At 36.3% G+C, this 15935-nt stretch overlaps 1 pseudogene; it reads right to left on the minus strand.

Annotated features, from left to right (window-relative positions):
- Positions 1-2890: 2890 nt before the first annotated feature.
- Positions 2891-4279, minus strand: LOC108846418 (transcription factor FER-LIKE IRON DEFICIENCY-INDUCED TRANSCRIPTION FACTOR-like; annotated as a pseudogene).
- Between the last annotated feature and the right edge of the window lie 11656 nt (positions 4280-15935).

Below are 15935 nucleotides of genomic sequence, written 5' to 3' on the forward strand. Positions count from 1 at the left end.
GTAGAAAGGAACTAGAGTTGAAGAAAGTCCAAAGACGACGTCGGCGAAAGCACCTGCACTGCTCCAAGCAGCTACACCGCACCGTTTAACAGGTCCTCGACCTGACATCTGGCGCCAGAGTCATCACTGAACCCAACTCTCCAAACCGAAACTTCACATGAAACAAGCAAGAGAGCAGGAACCACACTCCAAATACAGAACAAGACTCGACAAAGACCAAAAGAGAGCAAGAGAATCAGAGCGATTAAAGCACCAGCTACCACCACAGAGGTCTCTTCTACAGCGACTCACCTAATCGACATATACTAAAGGGAACCAAGCACCGAACAACCACAAAAGACTCCAAGACCTTACAAATTTGTCACCCAAGATCCAACAAAACCGCGGAAGATCTGGACCAAGAACTGAACCAAACACCGTTCTAAAGCGAGTCAAGAGATGCACCAAGGATGACAAGCCACCATGGCACAAGCACAGACTGCTTGAGACAGACCCAGACTAACAATCACCAGAATGGGAAGAAAACCCTCAACAAAAAACCAAGAAATCAAATAAAACTTAGATTAACTTAAAGAGGAGGAGGAGATCCCTCACGTAGCGGCGGTGACGAGCACGGTCCCACCACAGAGGGAGATCGGCGGTGATAATTTTTTTTTTCCTCTTTTTTCTCTCTTGATAAATATGGAATTATAAAAGAAGAGATTATGGACAGAAAAAAAAGATCGTGGGTTTTTGGAATATATCTAAGAACCGTTAAGTGGTTATTTTTTCTAAAAATTATCTATTTTAATTATTTTTTTATTTTGTAAATATTTATGATTTGGTAGAATTTATGATCGTGATTTTTCGAAAACTGTTTTTTTGTTTCAATTGTTTTTATTTATTTATTATTTTGTAAAGCTTTTCACGTGTCACTATTTTTTTTTACATCAAAAAGTTATTCTATTATTCAAGTTTGAAGTGGTCTAGATAACCAATTTTTTCAAGTGTCACTATTTGATTCGTCAGATTTGCTCTTTAATATATACTAGAGCTTGACCCGCACATTCGTGCGGGTTTTGATTTGGACTTTTAAAAATTTAATATTTGTATTTCATAATCAGTATCATATATTTTAGATGTGTTACTATGTAACTAAATGTATATTGATTATTTGAATATGTTAGGTTCTTCTATATCATAATTGAATCCGAACCAAAACGAATAATATGATTATTTTTTGTTATTTGGTAATTTTGAGGTTATTTTTAGTTTGGATACAAAAGATATAAACTCAATCGGTTAATATGGTTATTTTTGGTAAAAATATTTGAAATTTTGGATATATTAATTATTTGGATATTTTTAAGTTCCAATATATCAGAACTGAACCCACTCGGACCAAAGGATCCGACTCAAAAGTCACCAAAAAAATTATAAAACTCGAACGGAACCTAATTCCAAAACTTAAAATTTAATACCTGAAAAAACGATCCAAACTTGAACGGGTATCCGAAAGACCATATTTCTAACTGTATATTATTATATTTACCTGAAATAATTAAAAAAGTAAAACTATTATTTTGGTAGTATTGAGGCGTTCTAGTTTAAATGTCATGTGTGTGTTTTTGACATATTTATAAATAAATATTTATTTTATATAAATGTTAGTATATATTTTACAATTTAAATTTATTAAATATTTGTTTATTATGGAATTTCTAAACACAATAATTTATAGTTTATATGAGTAATTTTATTTTAGTTTTGAATTAGCAATTGTTTCATTAAGAAAATATATGATTTTAAAAGTATGAACGATTCATTCTTCAATTTTTGGGTCAATATTTTCAATCAAAATTAGGAGTATTTTTAATTATAACATAAAAATAATAACAATAATAAAAATTTATCTTTAATTGATTGCATAGAATATTAAATATGGTAAATTTGTTAGTTAGCTAGATATAGGAAGTTGTAATCTTACTTTTAGTTAAATAAAGGAAATATAATAAATACTTAACATTAAACTTATTAATTAATTCAATGGCATGTGATTTAAAAATATTGTGCAAGTTTAAGAGTTAGTTTTAATTTGTACTTCAGTTTTAATAAATTAGATGAAATTAAATTACAAAGCAGTCTTTCCATTAATTAAATAAAGGTGATTGGGGCTATAAAGACGGTTCGTCCACTTCACACGAACCACTAATTATACGCCTCCCACTCTAGCCTGACTCGGAATATCTTCCAAAACTACAGGAGAGAACACACATGATGATTGATAAACATTGCCAAATTTAATATAAACTAATAAAATTAATAAATAAAAAGCATAAACAAAACAAATCAACGTGTCAGAAGTCAGAACTATAAAAACCTCCCCAGTGTATTTACACAAATATATTTTTTTTTCTCTCCCTTAACAGCTAAGGTGTGTGGAGTTTTTATCTCATTCAGAATTCCATTAAATAATTACACATTGAAGATTTTTATTCTATTTAAACGAGTGTTTCAAAAAATAAAAAATAAAAAATAAAAAATAATAAAGTACTAATTACCTGTTTAAGAATATAAACTTTGAAATTACCAAAACCGTTCTAGGTTTGAGGTCTGTGAAATATTTGTATGAATGGACATACAGTGTGAAAGAAGGGCTGAGATTTCAATGGTACTAAGATCAATAGCTGACGATTATGGGGATTTTTTTGGGTATGAATGTTATGAATAGCGGTTTAGAAAAGAACTAGATGGAGAAAGTTTCATGAAGAATATAATCAAGATATAGAATGAAGAATGTGAATGCTCTTCCAATAACATCACTCTATTATGAAAATTAAAAGAGTTGAGATTAATAATCAAAATATAAATATACTCATCAACTTTAGACTTAAAATTGTATCCATGGAAGTTATGAAACATACATAAAGGAAGACAATCAATGACATACAGAACCCGGTATTAATCAGATTGCATTATAGAATCAAGTGAATGCTTTGATGAATTCAAAACCTTGGTTTAGAAGTGATCCAGTAATCCACAGCTTCAGGTTAGGCAAGTTTAAACTCTGTCCAAAACATGTCCCTGTTTCAGCAAACAAGTAAAAACCTGTAATTAGTAAAACTAGCATTCGGGATTTAGAGATAAACAAAGCAAAAAAGGTAGAAAGGGACAAGTTGGTTTACATCCAATGTATATGTCAAGAGGTATGTGTCAGGAGAATGAGAGCTTAGGTTGGAGTTTTTGCACTTCGAAACTTGAAAGAGACTCCAAAGACTTGTAGAGTGATGGAGCAACACCTTCTCCTTTATTACAAACCAATCTCACATAAAACCCTTTCTCGTCTACTTGTATAACATCCATCTAACACACATATACAAACTTTTAACAATTGGGATGTAAATGGCAAATAAAACTTGCAAAAAAAATCCGCAGAAAAACTAATAAAATCCTCACATAAATCAACTTCTCCTACTTTTGTTCTTGAAATTATTGCTATGCCACTTTGTGAACAAGGTTTTGATGATTTTAAGAAGATTGGGTTTAATACCTGAATGATTTTCTTGGAAACAGGAGGGTTGAAACGGCGACGAGTCTTTTGAGCATCTGGTGAAGGTTCTTGGTACCCTCCAGTAGAGTTTAAAGAAGCTTCAAGGCCAGCGATGTCGGCTTTGAGTTTCTTGGCTTGTGATTGCAGTTCTTGAACATACGCCACTGCATCTCCAACTATAGATGCTTTATCCATCTAATGCCACAATTCAGGAAGGACACTCTTCTCAGTTTCATGTTTTTTTTTTCTCTCAGTTTCAGGCTCAAGAGAATGCATTTTACCTTAGTAATGTTAGGAACAAGAGCTCTCAAAGCGTAGAGCTTATCCTTCATACGACCTCTCCTTTTCCTCTCAGAGATCAAAGTTTTCGACCGATCTGTCCTCGTCTTACGGCTTCATCAGTATGCGTCGTGGTGGCTGAAGAGTCTTCGCAGTCGTTGTAATCGTCGTCACCGCCTGCTTTAAACACTCTCTGCGTCGAGGCTGCGGAAGGACTCGGCGACATTGGAGTCCCAAGTCAGGCAGTTCGTCGAAAAGATCATCGACATGTGTTGGGATAAAAATGGTTCTCGTCGACGAAACTTGACTGTTTTGGAAAGGACCACCAAGATCGAAATCAAGAGATGGGTTTTTATTGCTTTTGATCATCTCCTCTAATAAGGTTATGGAACTGATCGAAGTTTGGATCAACCAAGAAAGTTGTGTAGTTATGTCGCTTAAGTTTGAAAGAACATTGACTGTTCCTTCCATTGTCTTTTTTGTTGTTTTTTTGTTTTCTTGTCGAAATGAAAAGAAAAAAAGACAAAAGAATCTTAAAGTTCCTGACCACGAAAGACAGACAAAGTGAGTTTATATATAGAGTGAACTTTTGTTTTCTAGCATTTTTAAAATGAACGTACGAAATAGTGTATAAGAAATCGACAATAAAATAAGATGTACTAGTATCTTATCAATTTTTTTTAAAACTAAGTTATTTAAAAAGTATCAAAAACCATTTTGTAGTTAAGGTATTAAAATTGTTAATCACAGATAAATACTACTTTTGTTCTCAAATTTTAGTTATTTTGTTTAAAATGTTTGGAAAGATGAAAAAATTATTGATTTACAACACAATGAATAACATTTTAAAGTGGATTACTATAATTAAAAAACAGGATTGTAAAACCATATCTAAGGAAGGTTCTTTCACACTTGTGATTTTAAAAAATATCGTGGACTATGTATAAATTGTATATCATTTTTAAGCAATGGCGTGTAATAATATTTTAAAAACATGAAATTCTAAGGGGGAGTGTGAAAAATTTCCCAGTTAAATATTTTGCAAACATAAATAGCTAGCTTTCGGGTATAATAAGGTCATGTAGTTGTAATTCCACCAACTAGTTCACTTTTAGCATCTTATTTCTAATAAATAAAAATGTATATTATCGCAATAGCCAACCAAACCAACAATTCGCAATAGCATTCTCTGAAAATATTTTTCCCCTTTTGATTTAGGGTTCTTAGATCTCTTAGGTGTAGTGTAGCTCAGATTAACATAATTTACATTAAAAACACAACAAAACTGAAAATTATTTAACAAAAAAAAGGAAATTTACTTAGGGAGCTTGTTAGTTTTATTTAAGTTTATTATCAGTTTATTTCGTTAACGTCTTGATAATGTCATGCATGACGATTGATTACGTATAGTCTTAGCTAATTTTTATATTTATTTTTCGCTAAAAAAATCTTTGCTAAATCGACTCCCAAATTTATTTGTCGTGTTTGCATGACAATTTTGAGTCTGATATGGGAATTGATGTCTAAAGCAAACAAACACGAAAAGAAAACAAGCTCAATCACATTGCTGGGTAAATAATTTTTAAGATTTCGTAACAGCAAGTACATAATTTTATGATCTCACAAAAACCAAAGTAAATTTCAGAAAGAAAAACGAGAGTCGAAAGAACGAAAATATAAAAGTAATTGCAATTCTTGTTATTTTTAGAGTAATTGTAATTTGTAATTGGTAAAAATGGACACTTGTTGAATAAAATCATTAACTTGTCAACTTTGCTACAATATTAAAACAAATGAGATTACTATATCATTTTTTTCTTTATATTTTAAACCTCTGATCATCAGTTTCTTTCGCCCTTTCATTTATGTTAAGTCCTTATAAAAAAGAACATGACAGGCATTCAGCAAAGTGCATCCATGAACCATCGTCGAAAGAAACATGAAACTAGATCCATAGGTGTGGTCCTTCATTTGTTTTCTTCTGAATTATTTTTTTTGTTAGCTATTCTGAATCTATTCTATTAGACCATCATTATTAGGAAGCCCTTAAGGCAGCCCTTAAAGAAGAAGGAGAGAGGACCAAGGAAAAAAAGCAGGGAAAAAAGCCCTTAAATAAGGGCTGCCCTTAAGCTTTCATGACCAAAAAAAAAAAAAATTAAAGCTAAGAGCATCATTATTGGTGGGCAGAGACAAAGCCCTTAACTTTCTTTGTTTTTTTTTTTTTTTTTGTCATTAAAAACTTAAGGGCACATAAGGGCAGCCCTTATCTAAGGACTTTTCCCCCATTATTTGCATCGGTCCCTCCCTTTCCCTTAAGGCCTGCCCCTTTGCCCACCAATAATGATGGTCTAAGGGCTTTTGTATAGTGCCCCCTCCAATAATGATGCTCTTAGAACAAAAAACATGACCTATTGATAAATATTATTTTTAGCTATATAAGCTTCAGATGAAGAGTAAGGAGAATATAAACATCAAAACTTCACTATGAAAAGCTCTTCAAGTACTGCAATATATGTGGCTTATGTCACATGATGCACAAGATTGTTTGGTGAAACAAAACACTGCGATCCAAGCAACATCTCGAGAAACAGTCTTTGATCGAGTACGACCAAACTCCAATAAGAGTGAACAGAGAGGAGTTGACAGAGCCTTCACTGGGCGAACGCAAGGATGATCAATGAGACCAAGTACAGGTCTTACAAAGATGGAACGGAGCCTAACTCTCATGTGCAGCGATCTTCGCACTCCAGCCGCCTCAACCGCAACCCAGTAACAGAGACTCGCGCTATAATCCATATTCTAATGTTTGCAAGCAAGACTCAACAAGGAAACACCAAGAAGTAAACATAAAAAAAGAACGGATATGGAAGAAAAACAGTTAAAACCACTGACGATAAGTGATCGTTCATCTAGAGATGAGGCTTCAGGCTCAGCTGTGACGCTCATAAGGCTCGAACAGCAACAGCAGGTTATACTGACCAGAGGAATAAAACAGAGATGGAGGAAACTCGTGGTGATATGAATGTGACCTTCAGAACAGACTTAGCTATACGAGCGCTTGCACCAGAAGACAATACCGTAGCTGATGATCTAATCCCTCCATACAATGCCAAATGAAGATTGCAGCTCTCACCGAGGATGATAAACGAAAACGATGATGAAGAAGCAGCTGATGCAGATATGGATGAGCCTCTTGGCAATGAACTAATGGCAATTGATATCACTCAAATTATCCTAAGGAGTGATTTTTACTCTCATCAAAAGAGGTCAATTGTAGTACTAGGGATCGAATCCACAGGGAATTAGGGCACACACTAGATCTAAAAGTTATAAGATTAAGCTAGACAAATAGTTTATGTTATTGTAGATAAATAAGTAAGCAGTAAATAAGCAGTAAAAAAGTTGAACACGACAATTATTCAAACAAGACATGGAGTTGTTTGATGGAAGGATGGTTTACTAGATCTAGGATTTCTATTCAGGTTATCAGGATTATAGAGGTATGAATGGCCTATATGAGATGCTTGTATGATATTAAAGAACCCAACTAAGCAATAGCCCAACTGTCGTTGTGACCATCTATTACTAGAACCGATGAACACGCCCTGGCGGGTCATAGATTAAGGTATCGTCGATATGCCAATGCATGTATCGATCGACTTGTTGTCGCATGTATCGATCGACTTGTTGTCGCATGTATCGATCAGATATGCCTGTCGCATGTATCGATTGTCATTTATCCTGCGTCTATCGATCGATCACTCTATAGGAGTATCGATCGATGTGTGCTACTAGTAAGATTTACCGATCGTAGGTTGAATACAGTTCACCAAACAATCACCTAGTCAGCTGTCGCTTTTCCAGGTAAACTGCTGGCTCAAAAAGATAGATAACAATGATAAATCTTTGTATTCATGTGTAGGTTAGCTACTCATATACAAGCATTAAGCATGATCTTCTAAGATGAATATCACATGCTCATGTAATCATATTTGGGGCTAATACCAAATAACCTATATGAACCCTAAACCTAACAGGTGGATCTATTCAGACATGAAGTTTGTCACAGAACTCATAGATGAATAGATGAAAAGCATAAATAATAATAAACCAAAACCAATGGAGTTCCAGGAGGACTCTGAAGGAGTTCCAGGAGGACTCTGAAGGAGTTCCAGGAGGACTCTGAAGGAGTTCCTCCCTTCTCTACTAACTAAGAACAATAGAACAATGAAGTAAAAGAGTGTAGCCGTCAACAATGGCTTAGAAAACACATAAATATGGTTTTTGGTTGTCCAGGAGCATATTGGTAATTTGTGGTTGCTTCTGGACTTCATTCGGTCATTAAAACATACTCGGCCCGCATTCTAAGCATCCATATCGACCGATATGCACTCTGTTGCATCAATCGATATGCATTCCTCCTTCTTGACAGCTTTCTCTCACGAGGCGGACTGACTACTCTTCAGTAAAACGAGTATAACTTCCAATATAACGTTAGATTGACCTCAAAACGTTGGCATTGGAACACTAACTCAAAGCTATATTTTTTATCCAAATATCAGCTCAATCTCACCGTGGAAAGGTCTCCATCCATAGCTAAACATCTGATACGTCTGTGCAGTTCTGCACGAAAAGGCTCCAAAAGATACCAAAATCACCACTTTCCTCCAAAACGTCCATGAACCTGTAATTATTCTAAAAGACTCTATATGTAGTAAATAGTATCTAAAACACCTATATACCATGGGTAAAATCGGGTCAAAATCATGGTATATCAACTCCGCCAGACTTATCATTTTGCTTGTCCTCAAGCAAAACAAACAGGAAGTCTCTCTGAAAGAGGTTTCAAAATAGCAGGGACTCAAAAGTTTTAAAAAACTCAGTCATCACTCTCTCTAGTAATGCAAGCCAAATCATAAACATCCTAACCTTAGAAGCACATTATACCATATCCTACTATAGCAACCAAATTCACCTAGTCAACAACCTAACATATCCTGTCTGACAATCTCCTCTACTAACCTCATTTCTTACATAAATAAAAGTGTAGGCTTTTACCTTGGAGTATCGATCACAGAACACATGGAAACTAAAACAAGTTTCTGAACAAACATGCAGTCTTCTCTGGTCTCTTTCTCCCCTCTTCTCTCTTCTATGAATCTCTTATTAGTTTCAATTTCAATGAACTTCGATGCTGATTCAGACCATCTATATCATCTCATTGACATTTTTTTTCATTTGTAACTCATACATTTTGACAAAGTGTAGCGAATAATGGGGTCACAAGTAATTTACCTATCCCTCATTTCCACAATGTGTGATCATCCTTGAAATTTAGAATAATGGGATCGCATGTAATTTACCTATCCATCTGCCTCTCAAGAAATCATATCAATCTTTTCTTTATAAACTTAGATCTTGAGATGCCGAAGAGAGAGAGAGGAAGCAAACCAAAAAGCACACAGACTTTTTACATTCCAGACTTGTAGAAGGATTCCGATCATGTGTATACCAACAGCCCAAAAACAAGCAAAATCATGTCAAATTAGGTTGGAGGTCAGCTTTGGTTCCTTCAAACAATCTCAGCAAGTGCAAACATAGTTGACAGGTTGATCCACTTTAGTATCTCTAGTACTTTCTGCAGTTAGTAAATCTAAGACTGGTCTAAAGAATGGTTAGATGACAAGTAATAAATCGAATAAGATCATCATCCTCTTATTGACTCAATAATTTTTTTTTCTTTTGAAACATTTAAAATAAGACTCATAAAGTAGATAATCATTAGTAATCTCCCATACTTAAATTACACTGTCCCAGTGTAAAACAGTCAGTGGTAAGATGAAAATCATAAAGGATAAGTACATAATTTAACAAGTTAGAACGTTTAATACCTGCTGAAACCGTATCGATCGATGTAGGTGAGTGCATGTCGATCGTGGCTGATGTGATGATGTCGATCGATATCGACCTGGTCTTGTCGGTGATTCTGCTGGCAAACGTCTACTCGGATCTTTCTTTTTTTTTACTAACTAAAACACAATATTAGTACCAGACCTAAACAACACTGTATCCAATGTTATACAGTCTAAGATTGGCGGAAAATAAATCATAAGTACTAAATTTAACAAGGTTCGCGAGTATACATTCCATTGATGTGAGTATTGATCAACACAGTTAAGTGGCGATCAATGCTCATGAAGCTCTATCAAGTGACACCGGCCGGTTGGTCGATTGATGTTGGTGCAGAACTCAGAAACCTTGGATCTTCTTTGTTTCTTTTTTTCCGGATGAACAGTGACTCTGCTACAGTATCGTTGCTACAGTGATTCTGCTACAGTAACTCTGCTAGAGTGTCGATCGATTTGGTTGCTACAGTATCGATCGATGTCCTCGCTACAGTGTCGCTCGATGGTCTTGCTACAATGTCGCTCGGCACTGTTGCTACAGTGCGTCCGTACTGTTCATCTTTTTTTACCTAACAGTGAGTTGTCTCCCACTCAGCGCTTATTTTTAGTCAGTAGCTTGACTTCTGGAGATCTGATTTAGTCCGGATGAGAATTAAAACATGCTCTAAAACAAGTCTCAATGTCCACACTTTGAAGCTTTATTATTCTTGTGTGAAAGTCTCCTCCATAGACTCTTCTCCTTTTCTATCATCTCAGCAATAAGAAGTGCTAGAAGCTTTGCAAACGGCTGTGAGAAACTTCTGCTGAGCACTCTCGATTTCCTAATCATCTGGGAAGTGAAGAATCAATGGTAACTGAGGAACTCTCTTTGTTCATTTCCTCTTCTTCCAATTCCTCATTTTCTTTCCCCCAGACTTGTCTGAACGCGTGGTGGTATCTCCAATCAAATACTTCAACACACATCAAACTCCTTCTGCTCTGATACACGTTCAATGTCGATCGATGGTGTATGGTCAAGTCGATCGACGCTGCTTCTCTCTGGGGCTTTGTTTTCCACCCTCTAACTCCTTCTGTTTAATTATATGACTTCAGTATAATTAAACAAAATAACAAAATGATGAATAATCTTTCTTACATTCTTAATTTATTCTACTTTAATATTTTAAGTTATTAATATTATAAATATAAGAAAATAAATGAGGATAAACATATATAATTTTAATCTAAATTTGCATTAAAATACAAAAAGTATCACTCATTTTAAGGGCATTATTAGCATTCCTCAATGTGGATTTCAAAAAAAAAAGTTACCATGCTGATGATCATCAAATATTCCATTGTAGGAATCTAGATGTATACCTCTATCTGGTGGTATAGGAGATTCAGCTTCAACCACAGTACAGGAAACCACAATCTTCACAGGGTCATGTATCTTCTTACTCTTTTGCAAGTCCCAGCAGCTTCTTCTGCGCATATGGGTCTTAGATGTTCAGGGAAAGCAAGGTATAAGGTCTCAGACTTGTGCATTCTCTCTTCAATCGGTCCCAGCTTAACTGTGCATCATGGTAGCTCGTCTAAACATGTGTGTCGATCGATGTACTCGGGTGTGTGTCGATCGATCTCATCAGGTGGGTATCGATTGATGCTAGCCTTTGACGAAGTCTCCATATCTTTTTCATAGTGTTCCGCTCGTCATGAAGCTTCTGGTCCGACTCAAGCCATTCCTAGAGCTCTATGAAGTCTTCCATAGTGACTTCTATACTCGTATCCAAGTCTCCAAGTTGTTTTCCACCCTCTAACTCCAAGTATTCTTCTAGCTCCAAGTATTCTTCTAGCTCAAGAAATCTTCCCTGGTGATCGCTTTTTCTACATCTGGGTTAGGATAACAACTTGATACATCAGTGTACTCCAGTGTCGAGTCTGTAGTGTCCTGAGGAGAACTCGAACTTTCAGGGATTTCAAGTGTTATCGATCGATGACAAATAGTGTTATCAACCGATTCTGAGATGCTGGTGTCGATCGATTTGAGGTGCTGGGTGTCGATCAATGCTGAGTTTGTGTCACTAATATCGGCTTATTCTACTCTACTGTCAGTTCTTCAGGTCTAATCTGTTCATCATCCTCTACCATATATTCTAGCATAGCTCTCATCTCAATCTCTAGATTTGCTGCAAACATCATAGAAAAATTTATTCGAGAAATGCGTTCTTGATGTCTTCCGAACAGGTTAGAGATCTTGGTTGCAGCTTACTGAACCAGCTAAAAGCATCTCCAGATAAATAATAGGGGAAGATCTTGCAGATAATGTGATCTCTACATGTACTTCATTCTGCTTGCTTATTGAGACTAGTTCTTCAAGTTCTTTGATATGGTCTGTTGGATCTTCATGAGGAAAACCTCGGAAAGGGTTCGCACTTCCAAATCTTACCATAGGCTTGACAAAGTAAAGTAGTTCATCTCAGCAACATCAATCACATCAGGGATTACAGCACCCCTAACATTAATCAATTGTCATTTGTTGTTACAAGGGCGACCTTCTTCGTCTCGTCAACAAACTCTCTTATTGATCTTAAGTATGAGCGCTTTGACCTCCTTTGTCGCCCTGCAAGTGGTGTCGGTCGACTCTTGATAAACGGAATTTTAGGCCTCGGATGAATAGTGTCCGGATGAACAGTACCTCGATGAACAGTACCTGGATTAACAGTACCGCTTGAACAGTACCCCACGTGAACAGTCCAGGATGAATAATACTCGGATAAACAGTACTATTTGAATAGTACCGAGATGAATAGTATCCATGTGAACAGTACCGTGATGAACAGTACTTCGGTGAACAGTGCTTGGTGAACAGTGATCACCGGTTCTTGTAGGGTGTCGATCGATTCGTGATGTACGATATCGATCGATTTCTGGTGTATGCTGTCGATCGATGCTGCTTGGAGGGTGTCGATTGATTCATCCCTCGTAGATTTACGGATCGTGCATAAACCAGCAGGTTGCTTCTTTGAAGAAGCTAAAAACCTCTCTTCATTGTTGTTCCCGGTATGTACCTGAAACACAAGATTTTTTTATCAGTTTTTGAACAATAGTAAAACTTAGACTAAATCTAACTAGAAAAGATCTAATGGCGATCAAAGCTCCCCGGCAACGCAACAAATTTTGATATCACTCAAATTACCCTAAGGAGTGATTTTTACTCTCATCAAAGAGGTCAATTGTAGTACTTAGGGATCAAATCCACATGGAGCTAGGGCACACACTAGATCTAAAAGTTATAAGATTAAGTTAGACAAATAGTTTATGTTATAGTAGATAAATAAGTAAGCAGTAAGTAAGCAGTAAACAATTGAACAAGACAATATTCAACAAGGCAGAGAGTTTTTTGATGGAAGGATGGTTGTTAGATCTAGGATTTTTATTAAGGTTATCAAGATTATAGAGGTATGAATGCCTATATGAGATGCTTGTATGATATTAAAAAACACAACTAAAAAATAGCCAACTGTCGTTGTGATCATCTATTACTAGAACCGATGAACACGCCCTGACGGGTCATAGATTAAGGTATCGATCGATATGCCTATGCATGTATCAATCGACTTTGCTGTCACATGTTATCGATCGATATGCTGTCGCATGTATCGATTGTCATTTACCTCGCGTCTATCGATCGATCATCTATAGGAGTATGATCAATGCGCTACTAGTAAGCTTTACCGATCGTAGTTGAATACAGTTCACCAAAACAATTAGTCAGTCAGCTGTCGCTTGTTCCAGGTAAACTGCTGGCTCAAAAAAGATAGATCCAAGGATAAATCTTTGTATTCATGTGTAGATTAACTACTCCTACACAAGCATTAAGCAAGATCTTCTAAGATGAATATCACATGCTCAGGTAATCATATTTTGGGGCTAATCCCACATAACCTATCTGAACCCTAAACCTAACAGGCTTGATCTATTCAGACATGAAGTTTATCACAGAACTCATAGATGAAAAGCATAATAATAATAAACCAAAACCAATGGAGTTTCAGGAGGGCTCTGAAGGAGTTCCTCCCTTCTCTCCTAACTAAGAAAAATAGAACAATGAAGTAAAAAGAGCGTAGCCATAAACAATGGTTTGAAAGCACATAAATAGGGTGTCTAGTCGTCCAGGGGCATATTGGTAATTTGTGGTTGCTTCTGGGATTCATTCGGTCATTAAACATATGCACTCTGTTGCATCGATCGATATGCATTCCTCTTCTCGACAGCTTTCTCTCGCGAGGCAGACTAACCACTCTTCAGTAAAACGAGCATAACTTCCAATCTAACCGTTGGATTGACCTCAAACCGGTGGTATTGGAACGCTAACTCAAAGCTATATTTTGTATCAAATATCAGCTCAATCTCACCGTGGTAAAGTCTCCATCCATAAGCTAAACATCTGATACATCTGTGCAGTTTTGCACCAAAAGGCTTCAAAAACACCAAAATCACCATTTCCTCCAAAACGTCCCTGAACCTGTAATTAATCTAAATAAACTCTATGTTGTAGTAAATAGTATCTAAAACACCTATATACCATGGGTAAAATCGGGTCAAAATCATGGTATATTAGCAATGGAGGAAGATGATCGTTCTGGGTGAAGAACTTGACTCTATTAAGAACTTGGAAATGGAAAACAGCTAATCAGCTTAATCAGGAGAATTCGTCCCTTACGACTGAAAGCGACTGACAATAGGTAGCAGAGGAGGCGGCAAGTGAAAAACCTCTTGCAAAGAACCTCACAAGGTCACTGTTCCCGCCAATGCAAGCAGAGAACGAGCGACGGGCCTCACCAAGGATCAATGCGAGAACATCACAAACGGGGAGTGGTTCTCGGGAAGAGGACCACAAAGATATCAGGTTCGAGAAGAGTCCCAACAAGCGCAAGTAACCAACAGAAAGATATGGTCGATGCCAAACATCTGCCCCACCATCATCAATGAAGACAATCAGTTGGAACTGTCGAGGGATAGGGAACGACATCACAGTTCGATGCCTCACGAAATGTGTCAGAAGAATCGCCAAGGACTCTTGTTCATTTCTTAGATGAAGAATAAGAAGCTGATGTTTGCAAAAAATTTAGGCTGATTTAGGTTTTAATAAATTGTTTACCGTTGAGCCGCTTGACCAATCTGGTGTTTAAGCTTTTTTTTATGGATGAATTTCAAGTTGATGTTTTTATTTTCAAATAATCGAACGATTGATGTAAAGGCAGTCATTAATGGAATAAAAATCTTTATGACTTTCGTTATGGGGATCATGTGTTAGAAAGAAGAGATCAAGTTTTGGGAACGTCTTACGCGATTCTCACTAAATGAAGATGGTTCTTGGTTTATGTTTGGATATTTTAATTAATCACAGTCACCATGAGAAAAGGGGGAATACAACGTTCGGATACATCATTTCTTTCGTTTAATCAAATGATATCCGATTGTGGGATGTTAGAAAGCCAAACAAATGGCACTGTCCGATGCCGGTTGGATCGTCCTCTAGGTAATGAAGATTGGTGTAGAACCTAAAAATCTACACTCAGTATTTTGTAGTGTTGTAAAGTAAAATGGGGATGACAAAAGATGTAAGGCAACGATATCCTTAGAAACACATGATGTAATAGGAATTCAGTTGATAAAATGGACTTTTATATGATTAGCGAGGTCGATTATAAGGAATAACAAAGAGATTGATTATAACAAAAAAATCGATCAAGATCGAGATCTAAGACAAATTAGAAAAGGTCTATGTTTGTGATGTGCTCTCTCTCTAGGGTTTTCGCTGTCCTCCAAATGTTGAGCTCTCCTTTCTTTTATCATCTCGACTCCGCTATTCCCATAACTGACTCCGCGATCTTCTCGACTTCGGCGACTTCTCTTCAACCTTGTTGACGTCTCTATAGGCCTTGTTTTTCATGGCCCATCTGTTATCATAACCCATTTAGTTTTAGATCAAAGCTCGATCAACGTCTTCTTTGTTGACTTCGTCGTAGCATCGAACTCCTTCCGCGGGCTCACTACAGGAAATGTGGGTAGTAATAGCGGACGAAAAGCACTATGATTCATGTTTAATAGCGTTTCCTTGGACGCTCTGACATCGCCCGTTATAATAGGTCCGACCCTTTTAATAGCGGTTTTTCTTTGTGCTATAGTTAAACATAACAACGATAGCAAATGTTTGGTGTTATTAATTTGTTTTT

This window comes from Raphanus sativus, unplaced genomic scaffold, assembly GCF_000801105.2.
Source record: "Raphanus sativus cultivar WK10039 unplaced genomic scaffold, ASM80110v3 Scaffold0933, whole genome shotgun sequence".
NCBI lineage: Eukaryota > Viridiplantae > Streptophyta > Magnoliopsida > Brassicales > Brassicaceae > Raphanus > Raphanus sativus.